We start from the raw sequence: 21,811 nt of genomic DNA, 5'->3' as shown, positions 1-21,811 counted from the left end.
CTTCTAACTTATCACTCAACCGCGACGGCGGCCGATACAAGTTGCCCAGAGTGTACGACCAAGTTTTGGGGTCAAGTGTCCAAAAGTTCACTGATCCCGAACTTGGGTTGCCAGTCTCCTGATGAAGGTCACAGTTGTGACCGAAAATGTAAGGTACGTCTTAATTTTGTATTGAGATCATAGGTTTAAATCATTAATTAAGGTTAACTATGAGTTGACCTATGATGTCACATGTTTACATTCAGACCGCTCTCTGTTGTCGCATGCCAGGCAAAATAACACAGGAGTGTCTATGGCAGATCACATAAATCTCTTCAAAACCCAACTTTTAAAAACCTTTAAAGTTTTGTGTGATACTATGTATATAGCTTGATGCATTTGTAAACAAGTTTGATAACATTTTTAGTAGTATTTGCTTTGAAACCAAAGTTAATGAAGAAAAATCAACTTCTACCATGTAAACTATAGTGTTTGTGCCTGGCAGTTTTGTTCTCATACCAACAGAGGGCTTATCAAATGTAAACACATGTCAACTCATCTACATCTTTCCATGTTATTTTTTAACTTCACTTGTCATTAAATCTTTTACATCGGAGAATATTTTCATTCTTTTGATACAATGACGTCATAATAAGTGAGTTGCAACACGCATGAAACGCGTGGTACATGTACGCAATGCTTATTGTTTTTTAGATTGATTACAAATGATAAGTACACCAATGTCATTGCAAGAATAATCCCATCTCCACCCCAGCAAGCTGCTGGACATCCAGGGAGGAGGTAACTATGCAGTATGCACTGTTTTCTGGTCGGGTAACCTCCCACATTTAAAAAACATGTCCAAGGCTATAGAATATCAAATTCGTTGTAAGCCTCTACAAGTCTCATATAGCGCATTGAATTTTCGGAAATTAAATTTAGTTTCTCGGTGTCGGATAGGGTATAAAATTAGTAGGGCTGTTAGAATGATATGTTTGATATTAAATAGTTTTGAAAACTTAACAAAAAAGGTCAGTATTAATTGAAACATTTCTAGGTTAAATCCCCACGGTATATATATATATATATATATATATAGGCCGTCCCATTTCTCGGATTAATAATTTTACAGATCTTCGTGGTCGCTGGTTTTGGATTTTTTTTTCATTCGTTGGAGACCTCATATTGCAGGATCTGTGTATACATGGTATAGAGCCACATTTGGAAAGTGTTTTACTTTTGAATGTGATCTCTAAAAATTTGGAAACAAAACGGTAAAATTCCGATTATGAGTGCATGAACACACGTGTTCAAATTGCGGTTAGGCCATTAAAAAATTGTTTGCTTGCCCTCAAATGAATTTTCAACATTTGGTCGGTCGGTCGGGATTTTTTTTTTTCTTCTTCTTCTTTTTTTTATTACTAGCAAACTCTACTGTTTGTATTAATTAAGGCTCAAAATATGACAAATCAGACAATTTTGGTGTCAAAATGAATCCACTAACATTACAAAACAACTAAAATGTTGAACACAAGTTCTAAAATACATTGTTTTTACATCTTCAGAATGCAACAATTTGAAAAGAAAAAAAATTGCAGAAATTTCCAAAAATAGGGTCGGTATTCTTTTGTACAGTAAATAGAAAAGCAACAACTTTTTCTGATTTCCAAAATTTATATGGCCGGTCGGTTGAGGGCAAGCAAACATCTTCTTTTTTTTTGGCCTTAGCAGTCGGATATAAACACGGGAATCTCTGGCCTTTTTATATAGCGCTAATGTTTTTAAAAAGTAGACGGAAAATGTGGAGTCATTTTCAGATATGTTATGCAGAATTATGTTCTGATTAAGACGATATCAAATATATATTTCAAAGTTCAAGGTGACTTATGGCCTAAAACGCGACCCCTATTTCGCACGTAAAGTCTCTGGAAAGCTATTTTGTGGTCTGTACCAAGGAGCAATTTATCTATTTAAAATTCACACGAAAATTGTTTTAGGGGCATCAACAAAGGCGTTGGATTCACTATACTTAAAGACATTTTTCCAACTCTATTCCCCCAATGTCAAAAAGAGATCTACGCCATGCACTGCCCAAAACATTTGATATGAACTGAATTGGTACATGCCTATTTTTATATTGTAATGTTTCCTTGCATTGCCTCATCATGGTTTGATTTCCCCTTTGTTAACACAGAGGAAAGGAATGGACTTACTACGTTGCCCACACGCATAAGAGGCATTACAGTCACGTTGTCGGGATTTTATAGAGGGAGTGGGGAGAAGAGTTTTGACACATATGGGCAAAATTTTTGTTTACAATTCTGATCATGTTACTGAACTTACCACCATGTTTATGTTTATATATTATGTATTATTTTTTCTGGTATAGGAATCTGCGACAGTAGAATGGCGCTTGAACATGATGAATATGTGTTTACTGTCCCAACATTTAATCTGACTGCGAAATCGAAAATCCCACATGTAATTATCACAACACCTTCACGGGATCCTGTTAATGTGACGCTATCCATTCCTGGGCTCAATCTTGAGATTTGTCATACCACCGATCGTAACCATCACGCCGATATCCCGTTGCCGATAGATATCCATCTTAATCATGGCGATGGCAAGCAAAATGTAACCGGTATAATTAGATCATCGGGAATGGTGGCTGTTCATGTTATAGATAATGAATTTGTAGGAGGCGACGTATTTACTGTTTACTCCTCTTCGCGTTTAGGAAATGTGTATTACGTGGCAACATACACGCCAGACACTTCATTCTTCTGTGTTACCGCGCTTTCTCCCGATACAGTAGTTTCAGTTAAGAAAAATTCCAACAAAATAATATTTATCATCTCAGACAGTACGAGAGTTACAGGTTTGATGGAAGTGGCGGTGAAGACCTGTCCGGAACACGAATAGAAAGTAACAAGCCAGTTGCTGTGATAGCTGGTGGTAACGTAGCAATAAGAGCAGGGATTGGATTCGGTAACGGAGCACTCGAGCAACTCCCACCAGTCAGCAGTTGGGGACATACCTATGTTGTAGCACCGTTTTTCAATTCGTACCCATATGTTTTCAGAGTTTATGCAGGAACTATGCTCACAACTTTGCACATCTCTAATGACTATAGAGTAACTATCCCTCCAGAAGACTTTTACGAAGGAATAGGCGATAAAATTCTCACACTTCTCTCAGACCAACCAGTCATGGTATCGCAGTACCTTACTGGAAATTTCTTTCAAAATTTTGAATCCATGATCATTATGCCACCAGTCACAGCATACACCAGTAATGTAACATTCTTTGTATTTAGGTATAAAGATATAACAATATATTACCATCCAGCTCGCTATTATATCAATGTTATAATGGAGTGTACATACATAGATGGACTCTTATTGGACAACCAGGCAACAGTTTGGGATGATCAGCTTTCTTCCGATGATAAAGAAATGTGTTGCGTCAGGAAAAAAATCCATACAGGAGAACATTATGTAGAACATGCGAACCCGAATGCCCAATTCTTTGTTTACGTGTATGGTATATGCAGTGGTCCGTGTGCTTCATCCTACGTCTACCCGGCATCAGACGTATACTTTAGAAGTAAGTGTGATGAAGTTGCTTGTTTATGCTTAGTGCTTGTCAATTTATACACAATGATTTTTTCTCTACCGTTTCAAATATAAGATATAAAGAGCTGATTTGCAAAAGGGCTTACATCCACTTTTTGACTTTTTGAGAAAAACAGCTTAATTGTGCAATTATTACTTGTTCGATTTGATTCATTTTGGTTTTGGATATAGTGTTGATGGATAGAAACTAAAAGAATAGGTTTGGTATAATTTTAAAGCCTTTCTATTTATTCTATTATTTCTTTTATATCGCATCTTTTGTGGATGTAAGCCCTTTTGTAGCACAACAAATTTAGCCATTTTATAGAAACCATCTTTGCAATCAAATATGTTATGTAACTTGACAAATGCTTTCAAAATCAAAAAGAAAAAATTGAAATATCTCATTTACTTTTTAATTATGAAGTTTAAATTAAATTCGCCAAAATGCCATTTTCGGCGATTTTTTGAGTATTTCCGAAAATACACCTTTTGTTATTTAAAATTAATTTTTTCAAACATGGTGACCCAAAAACAGTTCCTTTTAGTTTTAAAAGTTAAAGAACATTCAAGGCTACAATAAAACATCACAAAATTAAAACAAAACTATTTTCCTAAAATGTTATATTCATTTTAAGTTCAGATTTCCGGAAATTCCGAAGAGAAAATATACCATATCTCCGGCAGGGAAGGTGGTACGAAGGTCAAACAACCACCAAAATGTGTATTTTTACCCACACTATAATGTTATACCAATAACTCAATTTCGGTCAGGGGTGGACTTAAGCCCTTTTTCATCTCAGCTCTTCATATACAGGATGATTTGATCAACCATATAAAGTAAAGCATATATAATATTGTCCATAAGGCAAAAAAAAAAGATTTGTCTCATGTCCCATGGGAGTTTGAAATCTAATGCGGTATGCGGTTTTTTGTTTTTTATTTTTATCAATAAATCAGATGTTCAGGGGGATACCCCCATTAAAACTCACCTGTTTGGGCTCATTATGTTTTGCCAATGGCATTTTTTTTAAATAAAATGAAAATTGTGAAACGAAATTTTATTTTTGACCGTTTGACCATCAGAAATCATATCCACGTCATGAGACAAATCTTTTTTTTTTTTTTTTTTTTTTTAATAAAATAATAATGTTAAAATGAGCGTTTAAAGACTATTGCTAATCAGTATTAATTGCCCAAATGATGTATACCGAAATGCAGTCCATATCAGACGAGACCATAGTGGTTATGGAAAGTAGACAGGGTGTAAGTCAAGAAATGGACATCAGAATCAAAAATTTAAAATGTAGCGCATAGCCTATTTTGTTGTGCATCACATACGAAAATTTGATTTGATTCGGTTGACTGGTTCTGAAGAAATGAACGATTGCATAATGCGTGCATCAATTCAGTTCATTCCAAGTTTGATCAACAGGAGCATTTTTCATACTCGCTCATCGCTTCCTAAAGTTTGTGTATCTCATTAAATTTATTCCGACGGTGTTATGACATTCATGCTTCACTGAAGATGAATAACATTCTTTAGGTTGTGCAAATATATTATATTTTAACTTTACAAAGAACATTTGAGCCAAGTATGATAATGACCAAGTACTTACATCATTACGTGTGATATTGATACCATGCAACATTAATGTTGAAGTTTTAAAAGATTTAAACTTTGCATTACAATTTCTTGGAAGAATTCTGAAAACATTAAGGGCTGGGGTATGAGCGACCTTGAAGTACCGGTATCTGGAGAGGGGAAGCAATGAGTTACCCCAAATCACAGCGGCAGGTAGTGACTGGGCCGCCGAGTGCTAATATATATTTATTTTGGAAGGTTCGTGTTTGTTTTAAATTTTGGGGCGTTTTTCCAAAATTTGATATTTTTGGTGATATTTCAAAAAAGCGACATGCCAAAGACAACACTTTGGGCACATAGTTTGTTATTGTTATTGCAGTTCTTTTCCACATACCTACGTTAACATTCGATTGGGTGATTTACTAATATTATATATTTTATTACTGCAATTTGGCGTTTTCAATGCGTTTTACACGTATCATGAAATTAACGCAAATATCTAGTCACGCTGCTTTTAGAATTTTTACCTGATCGTCGGCTTTTGCAGGCAACAGAATGCAGATCGGCTCACGATAGATGTCGTATTCCTCTATGTGGTTCACTTATTGGTAAAATGAGTTTGTATTCCTTGTAACAACACACACATTGCCGTCTGGTAACCGGGTCTGGTACTGATTTTGGGACAGCCATAGACTTCAGCGCCGTATCAAATCTCATAAAAACCACACGACTGACGACTATGTGTTTATGTTTCCCGCACGAAAGCTTGTGTCTACATCTATTACTATACTTCTTTGGAAACGTTGACCTTTGACCATTCTTTGTATAACGCCCTGATATGACCTTGATATGTTCGCTTGATTGGGTACGTTATAGCATCCATTTCATTGAGGTATTAGGACTTGGTCAGTAGATAATACTATACAGGGATACAATAGTTTAACATGGTGTGTGAGCATGGTGAAAGACTCATTATTGATTAGGCGCGGACATATTAAAGGCACAGGTCATTTGCGTGTATAGCAGAAAATTATAATAGAATGTGTGAATAGAATGTTTGGAATTTTGCAACTAAAATACTAACTGCATTCTGCATTATGTATTTATTTATTTATTTAGGCCTATGCCTATTTATTTATTTAGTGACTTATTTATTTATTTTATTTATTTGGTATATTAGTTAGTAGGCCTAGTTTAATAGTAATATTCCATGATAGGCCTACGTCGGTTTATTATTGATTGTTGATAACTTGACAACTTGATTAATTGATCGATTGATAGCCATTTCACATTATATTCCTAGTTTATAGGCCAATTTGAATAGCATCGTACATATAAATAGACCTATCAGTATTGATTTATTCTATTCAGCAATATCAAGGATTACTATCAAACTTCTCATAGCTAATTGTCAGTTGGCTCAGTGGTAACGCAGTAGGTTTTACAACACGGAGGTCCCGAGTTCGATTCCCACCTCTGCCTATTTTTTGAAAAAAAAAAAAAAAAATGAAATTTCTGGACTGCAAACTTATTTGGCGCGCGATCTGAGCTGGTCCTTTTCTGGTGGCTGTGTCTGTTACAGGCACACTCCTCTGCATCCAAACCAGGTTCACGCTCATTAGACCTCCCTTAATGTGTGTGAGAAACTTTTAAGCCAGCTGGAATTCTTTATGTAGTAATTCTTTATGCAACATTTCTAAACATTAACGATAACGAAAAAAGATATTTACAAATACCGAGGATCATCTTACATGTAAGCTTTAATTTTCAATATCGTGCAGGTTTTCAAATTTGAGCAAAACCTAATTAAATGTTTTTCAAGAAATATGTTATTTAAAAAGAACGAAAAGGATTTCATAGAATAAAATATAAAGCCCATTGACAGTTTAACCACTAGTGCGCATTGTGTTGAATGATCTTTCTTTCAAACTTGGAATGAAGTAAATTAATACATGCGTTATATAATCGCTCATTTCTTCGCGATCAGTCAACCGATTCTAGTAAAATTAGCATATAAGATGCAGAATAAGATAAGCTACACGCTGATTTTTAGATTTTTTGATTTTGATGTCTATTTCTCGACTTAAAAAAAATTCTGGGACACCCTGTATGAACTCTGAAGAGTGCATAATTGTACTACCCTAGGTTAGGGACTATATAAGAACAATAATGTACTAACATCCCAAGAACACCTAATTCCCCAACTAATTCTTTCATGCATGATGACCACCTTTCATATATGCTTAATTGGTACGTATGCCTATTGTTAGATTGTATTGTTTTCCTACATTGTCTTTACTACGTTTTATTTCTTGCATTGTTAATGCAGAGGAACCGAATGGACGTACTACCCTCCCAACTAATTTTTTCATTCATGATGACCACCTTTCATATTCTTAAATTATAGTGTTTCCTACATTGTGTTTACTACGCTTTGTTTTTTCCTTTGTTAACGCAGGGGACACGAACGGACGTACTACTCTGCCAACAAGCACAGGTAAGAGGCAATGCAGTGGCATAGCCGGGATTTTTCTAGAGGGAGTGGGGAGGCGAGTTTCAGGGAGGGAGGGGAGCAAATTAAGGGCTGGGGTGGCAACGTTGACACAGTATTTATTTTGGGACCTGAGAGCACATCAGACACATCAAATTGCATTCTTAATATGAAGAATGTCCTTCTGATATCAAATAATTTTGATTTTTTGAAATTGGCGCTATAATACAAATTTTATGGCAAATTATTAAAAATTTATATTTTTAACATTTCACAGTCCACGAAGTCCGAAAATTAAACTCCTTTTGCAGACAGGTAACACACATGATTAGGAAAAATTTCCAACCGTTTTTGCTAAAAATCAATACTGCCGGCAGTAAAAATGAATATTTTTTCCGAGGAGCTTACAATTTTATGCCTTTTGGGAAACTTTATTTATATCTTCAATACGGAAGGTCAACATTTTCATATAATCGTCGCAATTTCGTCTATATTTCATACACTTTAAGTACATAGCATTAGATTTATGAAGACTTACCTAGTTTTGGTTAAAATGTGCATTTTTGACATGACACTCGGGGCCGAATACAGCGAGAATATGATTTGTAAATATAACAGCTGAATGCTGAGAAGTTTGCACCCCGTCACTTTCACACCCAACCATTTACACATCCTGTCACACCCATGTCACACCCGGCGCTTTCGCGTATTAGTCATAACTCATTACGGCAGCAAACACCGCTGGGAGTGGAATGCACAGCACGGGGCCAAAAATATCTCACGTTTGTTTTGCTGGTGTGTACAGTTGTCTTTAAGAAATTGGCTAATTATTGTTTTCTTCTTTAGGCCTACAAAAATATTGGTAAAAGGATGTTAAAAGAATTTTGTTGGAACTATAAATAGGTCTATGCCTACCTGATAACAATTGATTTAAATTTGCCCGAGTACCGACTGTGAACTCAGGTAGTACAGTGGTAAAGCTCTGGACCGGTAATCCAGCGACCGGGGTTCAATCCCCGCTGAGTCCTGATTTTTTCTCTCTCAATATTTTCATATGCCAGTTTGCTCGAGCCCCAATCACTTCATTTAAATTATAATTTATAATTTCTCGGACTTGCATCGTTTATTTCCGATCCTCGCATATATTAATTTGTGTTTCGCATTGTCTTACGCCCTGCCAGGGTGAAGCATATAGGCTGCCTCCTTCTTCATGATTTAAATTTGTGACAATATTTCTGTAACAGAGTATCTTCTCTGATATAATACTCGTAACAATGATCATAGTTCGCTCAGTGATGGTCTCCCGTAGAACACCATAGGCCCCATAGGCCTACTAAAATTGTGTTGAAAGTAATGTAGGCATATTTTGCACTTTCACTCTATACCTAGGTAGTGAACCCTCGTTCAAGTGCACATTTCGCTATATGGAGCTATATGGATATTAACTAATTTAAAATATATTTCCGTGGAAACAGTCCTAATTTATAATTTAAAATCTTCATTCATGAAAACATACCTGCAATTTGAAATTAAGTGCAGAAAGATTTTAACATTAATAAATATAATTATAATGCTATGGAACTGAAACAGATTTAATTTCCACATTATTATTTAGAATTAGAAATTATATCACTAATGCTTTAATTTCAGACATGAATTATTTTTCATGAAAATGCAATGTGATCAATGGTCTATGCAACGAGTGTGTATTAAATAAACTGAAGTTATGTGCATCGTATCATTATATCCACATACCGCAGTTAGTCCGTGCACATCGTGCATTAGGCCTACTATGTTTATGGATATCAATTGTCTTCATTCGAAGCACATCGTCCCGGAGCACATTATACATGTAGGCCTACCTGACATATAAGCAGACCGGAGAGTACCATCACAATTATAATAGTAAATTGAAGTACTTTTAAATTGATTCAGACCTAACTTATTGGCTGGGAATTGAAAGAAACATTTTGGCGTTTAAATAATCTTAATCGGACGTTTCATTCCAGAGATATGGCTTCAAGCAATCGATCATGCCGCTACCCGCAATATAAAAAGGGATGAAAAGTGCACAGGAATGTGTAATTGAATGGGAGTGAAATTGCGAAGGTGCGCATTGGTGCGAAGGTCCGCATAGACTGCACGGTGTAATTACGAGTTACCAAAAATAGAGCGTACAGTGCAAAGTGAGTTCACGAGGTCACGTCGGAAAACTTGGATTTATTTATTTATTTTATACTTTGAAACACTATATGCACTTTATAGATAGTTAATATATTATTTACTGATATAATACGGTACTTCTATTTGATTTGGCATCGTAAATTGCTGGATTTTCGATCCAACAGTATTGATCACTTTTGCTAAGATTATTGTATAATTAAATCGCTCTCAATTCAGCGTGTCGGTGTATAGTGTAGTGGTTTGATCGCTTGCATGTTGATGCAGGAGTCCGGGTTCGATTCCACCAGTGGCTTATTGGAAATAATGGATACTTCAGATTTTTCAATTACGAAAAGGAAAAATTATATTGTAAATCAAGATGTGGCTATTCCGTTTAAAGACAACCCTCCTCTGGAATCTACCGGCGGATGGGTACATTCTACTGCCCGTAACAAAATGGACCAAAATATCTCAAATATCACGGTGGCCACTTTCGTTCTGCTTCGGCTGCCTGGAGGGGGTCTCGCTTGTCCTTCGGGTGTACAAGAGCTTTGAGGATGTTGGAATGTGGTTTTAATGAGAACACCTAATTCCCTCAATCAATTCTTTAATGCATGCTGACCACCTTTCATATAAGCTTAATTGGTACATGCCTATTGTTAGATTGTATTGTTTTCCTACATTGTTTTTACTACGTTTTATTTCTTGCATTGTTAATGCAGAGGAACCGAATGGACGTACTACCCTCCCAACTAATTTTTCATTCATGATGACCACCTTTCATATTCTTAAATTATAGTGTTTCCTACATTGTGTTTACTACGCTTTGTTTTTTCCTTTGTTAACGCAGGGGACACGAACGAACGTACTACCCTGCCAACAAGCACAGGTAAGAGGCATTGCAGTGGCATAGCCGGGATTTTTCTAGAGGAGTAGGGAAAAGAGTTTCAAGGAGGGAGGGGAGCAAATTGACAAAATGGACAAAAATATCTCAAATATCACGGCGGCCAGTTTCGTTCTGCTTCGGCTGTCTGGAGGGGGTCTCGCTTGTCCTTCGGGTGTACAAGAGCTTTGAGGATGTTGGAATGTGGTTTTAATGAGAACACCCAGAGGAGGCTTAAAGGCATTCCTACAATGCACTATGATTGGGAAATTTGATCAATATAACCTAATTTTAAAGGCAAAGTCCCCATTGCCACACACACAAAATGGTAAACTGCAGCCAACGAGCTAATAGTTGAGACTTAGGACTGATATTTGATTTTCTTACAGGAAACATTCATATTGTCCCACTGCATTAATTTTATTCCTAAGTCTCGATGTTTTGAATGTTAAATGATAGGATGAAAACACCAGATATTTGCACACAATCCCAATGCAAGGTATGATCAACTATACCACATGTGTACAAAAGCCAGACATACAAGGTAAGAAACCCCATTGGGTTGTGGGAATGTCTTTAAACATCCTCTGGAGAACACCTAATTCCCCAACTAATTCTTTAATGCATGATGACCACCTTCATATAAGCTTATAAGCCCATATAAGGGGGTCTCGCTTGTCCTTCGGGTGTACAAGAGCTCTGAGGATGTTGGAATGTGGTTTTAATGATGTTGCGAAACCATGCTTTTGAAAATTCTGGATACACGTTCCGACAAGCCTTCCACGTATGGTAGCACTTCTGTGGATTTCTGTGGTTTCCGAAGATCTTATTCTCAACAACTTTCTTGATAGACCACTGAGGGTAGCCGCATTGACTAAGTGCCTGACTAAGTGCTCTAGCGATCAGTTTCTTCAGACTGTCGATGAGGGTCCTTACGACACCTAACTTGTGGTGTAACGGATGGTGCGATTGAAATTGCAAGTACTTGTCCGTATGCGTTGGTTTTCTGTAAATGCGCATTTTAAGGGACCCGTCATCTTTCTTGGTGATTAATTTGTCCGGGAAAGGGATACTTTTGTCCGGTTCTTTCTCATATGTAAATTTAATGCTATAGAATCAAGTTGGTTCAAATGTGTAGTCAGATTCTCCGCTTCTCCTTTCTTGATTACTTCTAAGACGTCGTCTACGTATCTCTTCCAGATTCTGGGTTTGCGGTTGTCAGGTGCTGTGGCTATGGCTTCATTTTCGAACCATTCCATGAACAGGTTGACCGCTATGGGACTTTAGAGGACTGCCCATTACCATACCTTTCTTTTGCTTGAAGATTTTGCCTTTAGATGTTAAGTAGGTGGTGGTGAGAATGAATTCAATTTCATAATTCCATCAGATCGTCAACACTGAGAAGAGTCCATTTTTCAAATTATGGTCTTTTTCTAACTTTTGGCGGATAATCTTCAGCGTAAGATCCACAGGCGTCTTGGTGAAAAGGGATACCACGTCATGTGAGATCAGGTATTCGTTGTCACCGATAGTGATCCGTCTAAGTCCTCAGCGAGTTGTTTTGAAAGGACGTGATGGTCTTTGTTACCGACAAGAGGGTTAATTATGTTTGCCAGCGATCTCGACACATTGTAACCGATAGAGCCTGTGAAATCGATGATTGGACATAACGGGGTGTCTTTCTTATGGATTTTGGGACTGTTATATATGCGTGGTACAATCTCCGCTGTTGGGAAAAGGAAATCTTTGTCCTTTTGGGATATTTTTTTGCTCACGCAAAAATCTGTTTAAAATGACGACAACGGTTCTTTTTGTATTTGGGTGGGGTATTCTTTAAGCTCTTCATACGTACTGATATTGGGCATATTTTCAAGCTTTTCGTCATATTCGGTGCATTTGATTTCGGCGTTTCGGTTGACTTGATTGCCCCTATACTACCTCCGATCTAAGCTGGGCCAAAGTCATCGTCCAAGAGGCTAACAAAACACAACATTGGCTCAAACAGGCCATCTGGATTAGGAGTAGAGGCATCTACGGTCAGATCATCATTCGGCAAGCAATCCATGTGACGATCAAAATCCGTCACAAAGATTGCCAATAACAACTAAATAACACTACCACTCACCAAACTAGAGCGAACAAGATTCCTGATAGGAATCGAAATATTTCTAGTGAGTTCCTAATTTACTTATTTAAATCTGATTTGAGAACTTTTGCTTTGAGAACTTTTGCTTTACCAGTGATTTATGAACGACCCTGATGAAAATGGGTCACAATCAAGTGGACCAAGTGGGAATAATCCATATAATATATAACAACAATAATGTACCAACATCCCAATAACACGTAATTTCCCCCAACTAATTATTTGATGTATGATGACCACCTTTCATATAAGCTTAATTGGTACATGCCTATTTTTAGATTGTATTGTTTCTCTGCATTGTCTTTCCTACGTTTTGTTTTTCCTTTGTTAGCACAGAGGAAGCGAAAGGACGTACTACCCTGCCAACAAGCGCAGGTTAGAGATCTACGCAACTACCCAAAATATTTCATATGAGCTGAATTGGTACATGCGTATTATTATATTGTAGTGTTCCTTTGCATTGTCTTACCGCGTTTTGTTTTCCCCTTTGTTAACACAGAGGAAACGAATGGACTTACTACGCTGCCAACAAGCATAAGGACTGGAGCATTACAGTGACGTAGTCGGGATTTTATAGAGAGGGGTGGGGGAGAAGAAATTTGACACATATGGGCAACATATTTTGTTTACAATTTGTGACCAGCTCCAACAAAACCCGGAACAAGTCGCCAGACACGTATTTGAGTTGTAGGCCTTTAAAGATGATATTCCCATAAAAAAAAAAAAAGATTGGCATTCTTAATTTCATAGTATTGGACAGTGGGACTAAGTGGACTTGCAACTCCTTGAACGTACTTATTAAAAAGAGGTTTATTTATTCAATAAATAACAGCAGAACTATGATAATCCTTATTCAATCCTGTGTAAGGCAGGAAACTAATTGGCCCATTACTCAGAATAGCAATTTAGCATAAACACCAAGGTATCATTTACCAAATTATCCATATCTTGAAAAGTATTGATGCTATTTATATAATTTTGATATCATTTAAAAGCTTATTGTCTAGTTTTCACATTTTGAAAATTATGAAATGTCAAAAATGCCACTTGTTCCTGGTTTTGTCGGAACTTGTCACATTTTGATCGTACTGAACTTACCACCATGTTTATGTTATATATATTATATGTATTATTTCTTCTGGTATAGGAATCTGCGACAGTGGAATGGCGCTTGAACATGATGAATATGTGTTTACTGTCCCAACATTTTATTCGACTTGGGAATGGGAACCCCCACATGTATTGATCACAACACCTTCACGGGATCCTGTTAATGTGACTCTATCCATTCCTGGGCTCAATCTTGAGATCTGTCATACCACCGATCGTAACCATCACGCCGATATCCCGTTGCCGATAGATATCCGTCTTAATCATGGCAATGGCAAGCAAAATGTAACCGGTATAATAAGATCCTCGGGAATGGTGGCTGTTCATGTTATAGATACTAAATCTATCGGAGGCGACGTATTTACTGTTTACTCCACTTCGCGTTTAGGAAATGTGTATTACGTGGCAACATACACGCCAGACACTTCATTCTTCTGTGTTACCGCGCTTTCTCCCGATACAGTCGTTTCAGTTACGAAACAATTCCAACAAAATAATATTTATCATCTCAGACAGTACGAGAGTTACAGGTTTGATGGAAATGGTGCTGAAGACCTGTCCGGAACACGAATAGAAAGTAACAAGCCAGTTGTTGTGATAGCTGGTGGTATCGTAGCAACAGGGAACCAAAACATTGGATTCGGTGACGGAGCACTCGAGCAACTCCCACCAGTCAGCAGTTGGGGACATACCTATGTTTTAGCACCGTTTTTCTATTCGGACCTGTATGTTTTCAGAGTTTATGCAGGAACTATGTTCACAACTTTGCACATCTCTAATAATGATACGGTAACTATTCTTCCAGAAGACTTTTACGAAGGAACAGGTGATAAAGTTCTCACACTGATATCAGACCAACCTGTTATGGTATCGCAGTACCTTCCTGGAAAAGGCATTCAAAGTTTTGAATCAATGATCATTATTCCACCAGTCACATCATACACTAGTAATGTAACATTCTTTGTACTTATGTATGGAGGAATAACATTTGGATCAGTTGAGTACCATCCAACTCACTATCATATCAATGTTATAATGGAGTGTACATACATAGATGGACTCTTATTGGACAACCAGGCAACAGTTTGGGATGATCAGCTTTCTTCAGATAATAAAGAAATGTGTTGCGTCAGGAAAGACATCTTTCCAGGAGAACATTATGTAGAACATGCGAACCCGAATGCCAACTTCTTTGTTTACGTGTATGGTATTTGCAGTCATCCTATGTGTGCTTCATCCTACGTCTACCCGGCATCAGACGTATATTTTAGGAGTAAGTGTGACGAAAGCTGCTTGTTTTTGCTTGTTGCTTGTCAATTTATAAGCTTTTGTACACATGACGTAAACTCATTGTTTTCTCTGAAGTTTCAATACAAGATAAAAAGGATGATTTGATCAGCAATAAAAAGTATTAAAAGCATATATTATATATAAGATTAGCCATATGTGAAAATAAAATAGTAATGTGAAAACGAACGTTGAAAAAATAATATTCATCAATATCAATTGACCAAATGATATACAGCCTGTCTCAAAACAAATTGTGCAAGTGAAAAGCGCCCTCTTTGGCAATTAGAAAAAACCGTGACATGATGCTTACATCAACGTCAAGGGCGTAGTCTCAGCTCTTAAATACCGTTTGTTCTGTTCAATTTGCTTGTTTTAATCTCGAGATATGATTAGTTAACGACGAAAGGGTAAAATCACAATTGTGCCACTTTTACTAGAAGGCTTTACAAGTAAATCAGTGATAGCATCAGGTTTATCAAGAGTTACGTTCCTTCGTGAAATCAAAAGAATGCATCAATAACACAACAATGCAATCTTTTTTACTGTTTTTACTGTTTTATCATGATACAGGAATAATGATTCTCTTTTCTCACTTAAAGTTAAAACAGATTAAAAGATAAATAAATATTTCACATTTTGCTGTAAAATTAAAAACATGTGCATGTCAATGATTTTATCATGGTAAATACTGTTCTCTCTACTGTCACTGAAGAAATGTTAAAAGACAAACAAATATTGCACACTTATAGGTTAATGAACGCGTATTACTTGTTGGGAGAGAAATTGGACAAAATAATGCACACTCGCTGATATTGATGCGTCTAATGCACGAGCCCCGAAGGGGGAGTGCATTAGACGCATCAACATCAGCTATCATTGATTTGCATACGTACATATACAGCTCCCTAGTAAAAGTGGCACAATTGTGATTTTACCCTTTCGTTGATAAATAAACATATCTCGAGATTAAAACAAGCAAATTGAACAAGTGAACAAGTAAATCGGTATTTGAGAGCCAAGACTGCGCCCTTGACGCTGATGTAAGCATCATGTCACAATGGTATTTTCTAATTGCCAAAGAGGGCGCTTTTCACTTGCACAATTTTTTTTGAGACAGGCTGTATACCGAAATCCAGTCCATACCAGACGAGACCAGAGTGGCTATGTCCGGGGTATGTATGAAGAGCTATATGAATAACATGTAATTTCCTTCATGCGTGATGACCACATATGAACTTATTTGTACATACATATTGTTAGATTGTATTGTGTCCCTGCATTGCCTTTACTACGTATTGTTTAACCATGTTAACGCAGAGGAACCGAATGGTAGCTAAATTGTGCTACCTGGGTACCTTAAGAACTATATAAAAACAATGTACCAACATCCCAGTAACACGTAATTCCCTCAACCAATTCTTTCATGCATGATGATCACCTTTCATATGAGCTTAATTGGTACATGCCTATTGTAAAAATTATTGTTTTAGTCCTATATTGTGTTTATTGTGGTTTTTTTCCTTTGTTAACGCAGAGGACACGAACGGACGTACTACCCTGACAACAAGCACAGGTAAGAGGCAATTCAGTGGCATAGCCGGGATTGGTCTAGAGCGAGTGGGGAGGGAGTTTTACGGGGAAGGGAGAAGTTGACAATATCTAAAGTATCAGGTCGGCCATTTTGTACATTTTTTTGTTCCACTTGAGCATCTGACGTATCAATAATACATGTAATTAGCATAATATTTTAATGAATATAATAAAGCATCTATTAAAATTTGGGGATGTTCCAATCTTGGTTGAGTTTCCATTGCGCATTTCAATTGGACTGAAAGTGTGAAAATAACCCCTTTATTTATATTTGCGGGACCCAAACATGAAGAACAACTTTGCTTCCCTTTCCGTGACTGATGCAGAAAGAAATTTGATATTAATTGTACACCTTTTCAGAACTTTTTTCATACATTAAAATCAAGAGCAAATCTGATTCCTTTCTGAGAATTAAAAAAATGTAACTTTGATATTCTATCCCGATACTTTCTTGTCCTCGCGTAGAATCCTGATTCAAATATCATTTTTTGTCCAGAAGATATATAAGTAATGTGTAAACGAGCGTTCAGAGACTAATTTTATCAATATTAATTGACCGAATGACATATAGCGAAATCGAGTCCATCCCACGCGAATAATAGCTAGAATAATTCCAGAATATCCTAGAATAAAACCCAGGGCAATCCCAGCAAAAATCTGGAAAAATCCTGCGGTAATTTGGACGGGATAAGCTAGGATAAATAAAGCTGGAAGAAAAATCCTGGCGTTCTGCAAGAAATTTGAAAGCTTGGATAAAGCTGGCTTCTGGTGGTAATTTGGACGGGATAAGCTAGAATAAATAATGCTGCGAAAAATTGATATCCTTTGTTTATACTTTGATGGCTGGTTGACTCTGATTAGCAGACTTGTAGTACCCGTACCCGTACTCGTACCCGTACCCGTACTCGAGTCCAAATTTCCGTACCCGTACCCGTACTCGTACTCGTGGCTTCGGACCCGTACCCGTACCCGTACCCGTACTCATGCCCTACTTTGACTTCGGACCCGTACCCGTACCCGTACCCGTACTCATGGACTGGGACCCGTACCCGTACCCGTACCCATGGCCTGGGACCCGTACCCGTACCCGTACCCATGGCCTGGGACCCGTACCCGTACTCATGGTCAGGGACCCGTACCCGTACCCATGGGTACGGGTACCATACAGTACATGGTTACACAAATGCAGGAAAGTGAGATAAGAATAGAATACTCTCACTTCCCAGATGCATGTAACTCCACTCATGAATCCCACTGTGAGTCCTCTGATCATAAATTCATAATTAAAACAAATAGGTTACATCATGGATGGGGATGGGTGGGGGAGTAAATGGAAAGCTATAGCAAGTGCCCTTAAATTTATTTGAGCCTGGTCCAGAGCCCTGAAAAGATAAATCCAGCCCTGGCTACACAAAATGAACATGGATGCTGCACACAGATCTACAATGTAACAGCCTGTGCACACTGCCACCCATGACATGTATGCTACATGTACATGTCTCATTCACACAATGAACATGATGAATGATCAATACAGAAAAAGACCCAGCAATCGGGAAAACAATTCCAAGATTGTTTTCTTTTGTGGTTAATTTCAAGTATATCATGTTAAAATATCATTATTTTAGCTTTTATTAATCATTTTGATATTTTCCATTCAAATACACTCCACTACTTGTATGCTGCACACATGTAGAACTAATGATAATGTGACTGGTGTGACTTTTCTGCCAGCCACATGAGCTCACAGTGTACTTCTTGTGCCAGGCTTGGGCTATAGTGCATCTGAGACAAATGGATAGAGAGGTCCTTACCATACAGAAATTTGGGATTTGATAAGAGATTTAAATGAGTTTTAAAATATTAATAAAACATGGATATAATTATCCAGATGTGCATAATATTAATGGCAATAATTATAATGATTAAGCTAATGGATAATCTGTTGGATGTGTATTGTGTAGTGTGCATGAATGTACTTGGAAAATTGACAATTTAATCCAATGATGTTTTAAGATAAATATTTTTTCCACATTGTACATGGATTGATTGGACTGGAATCGGACTGGGGTCGACTTCGAGCCCGAGTCCTATTTTTGACCGAGCTGTGCTAAGCCTTTTAATGTTCAATTTTGAGCCGAGTCCGAGTCCAGCAAAAAGTGGACTTGATTCCGAGTCCAGACTCGAAAGCTACATCACTGCTAAATATACTAAAGTATGTTGAAATTAGTGTTGCACAGTCTGGTTTTCCATACATAGACATAGTTTTTTCACTGGCATCCCAAAATATGCCACATTTAGGCTGAACATGGAAGTAAGCTTACTTCCATGGCTAGATTCACCATGACCACCAATATTTAAACTCTTTTTGTACTTGTTTAATTAATTTGTTTATACTCATACCCATAATTGGACCCATACAAGTCCAAATTTCCATACCCGTACCCATGACCCGTACCCGTACCCATACTGGGACCCGTACCCGTACCCGTACTCGAGTCCCAATTTCCGTACTCGTACCCGTGGCTTCGGACCCGTACCCGTACCCGTACTCATACCCTATTTTGACTTTGGACCCGTACCCGTACCCGTACTCATGGACTGGGACCCGTACCCGCACCCATGACCTGGGACCCGTACCCGTACCCGTACCCATGGCTTGGGACCCGTACCCGTACCCGTACTCATCGTCCGGGACCCGTACCCGTACTCATGGCGGGTCCCAATACTACAAGTCTGCTGATTAGCACTGCCTCCTTGACTCCCCGTTCAAACGGTAGATATGGCATTTAAGACAGAAACATCGTCATATGCTAATTAGGGTTAGAGATTAGGGTTAGGGTTAGGGGCTAGGTTTAGGGGTCGTTGGTCGTAAATGTCACTTTTACCGTTCAAACCCCCTGTGGTATATGTCTAACCTCACGCCAGTACAGTGGCGTAGCGTGGGTCATCATAGGGGGGGCCGACATTGGGGGGCACAGGGCGCTTTTTGGCAATTGTCCTATGGGATATATAAATTTTGCAATCAATTACGCTACACCAGTAATCTTACGTTTGTCAAGATCCGTAAAAGGATAGAAAGTAGATAATAGTACTAAGAAGATCGGAACGCTCCAAAGTTGGAATTGGACAGATCGTTCAGAAATTGGATCATTAATTTTGGACAAAGAATAAGGTTGCTTTGAAAATCTTTCGCCCGAGTGATCTGTCAGCTGACGATGAAGCAGAAGTTAATACGATTAACGAGATCACCCGCGAGATCAGAGGTCAAAGAGCACGAAACGTCAAAACAACGTCAACAACAGAAATTTGCTCGTCTCGTGGAAAAAAGAACTGCGACTGATAAACGCAATTCTAATTGTAACGTTAACATTGCCTAGGAATGTATCAGCAAATGGGTTAAGAATTGTTCCCAGCGTCTTCTTAGCGACCCGGAGTTGTGTCTGCTAGCACGTGGTTTGAATTTTGCAGTCACTGACACCAAAATCTCAATTGTAGAAGTTGTTACAGCAACCGAATGTGTATGTCGGAATTTATCAGATCCAAAGTTGTCAATCTCGTGAGTAAACCCAAGAAAAGTGACTCTAATCTTAGTTTTGAAGAATGGGAAAACGAAAGGCACTCCAAAATCTCAGACAGACCATCTGAACTCCCTGGATCAGGACATTAAATTCACTATTCTTATTCAATGGGTGCGTCTTGCAAAGAATTCACGTAATTTGATTGGTTTTCTGGTATATAATATCTCACAATAGTTGATAGTGATATTAGTCAGGGCGCGCGCCGCCACGCAACGGCGGCACGCTTGTTGCTCATCAATGATCGCGCGATAATGCGTTCGCGTAATACACGTGCCAGAACTAAGAACGCGTATCGGCGGCTTAGATGTTCGTGATGGTTTCGTTCATTTAAAACAACGGGGATGTCCTCACAAAAGGCAGTTTTTCTCGCAAAAATTACATTAAAACTGAATAAGAATGAGAATAAATGATAGGATTTTGTCTTTTGCATATCCAATATCGTGTCATAATGAATGGGCTGGCTAATATTTTTATCGTAGTGGATACCACCCTCAGACACCCCCTGCGTCGCGCAAGCCCTCCGGGATTGCCGCCTCGCGGCCATTACTTACATTTTTTCCAAAATTGCCCCCCCCCTCTGACTGCTCTGGATCCGCCACTGGAACCAACTGTACTCTTGGAACATTAACCCTAACCCTAGCCATAATCAAACCCTTCACCTAAACCCCAACCCAATATCTCAATTTTGCTATTAGTCATTTTGGTAGTATTTATGGAAATTCTTCGCCATTTTATTTGTTATTCGAGGGGGGAGGGGATAAAAGTTATATACGCTTTGTACCTAAGTGAAGATATCAACAATTATGGATGGCCCCTAATGTTTGTTATTTTTTTGTTGATGAAATAAATTACGCAAAATGTTCTGGTATGCAAGCCCTTCGGGTATAAACAATCGTTTAGTCATGAATATATATGAAGGAACCCTTTTATATAAGGTGTCCCATAAAAGTTACATGTAGAACTCCATTTTGTGATGTTATTATTATTGATACACCCTTTTTGTAATTATCATTATTTCAGTTTCAGTTTCAATTCCGTAGCAACTTAACTTATGAGCACAAGATAACAGGAGTGTCAAGAGTGAAAGTAGAACACAATTCACAATTTTTCCTTTATTACTTTTCAATTTTCTATTATTTTTTCATGGTTGAATTAAGAAATAAATTGAAAAATTTAGTATTGTACACTGAAAATAAAATCAGGTTTAGAGCTTCTTGACACTTTGTGGTAACAATTGTTTTTTAAAAGAAGATGGTAATTAGGGAAGAACAAGTTTTTAGTGAAGTCGTTTCTGCAGACTGTATCTCCTATCATCAACATCATGAAATTAATAACAATCTTTTGCATTTAGACTATGTTTGGGTTTTGTTGAGTTG

This window comes from Amphiura filiformis, chromosome 2 (assembly GCF_039555335.1).
Source record: "Amphiura filiformis chromosome 2, Afil_fr2py, whole genome shotgun sequence".
NCBI classification, from domain to species: domain Eukaryota; kingdom Metazoa; phylum Echinodermata; class Ophiuroidea; order Amphilepidida; family Amphiuridae; genus Amphiura; species Amphiura filiformis.
The sequence above is the reverse complement of the archived record's forward strand: the minus strand, read 5'-3'. Positions refer to the sequence as shown.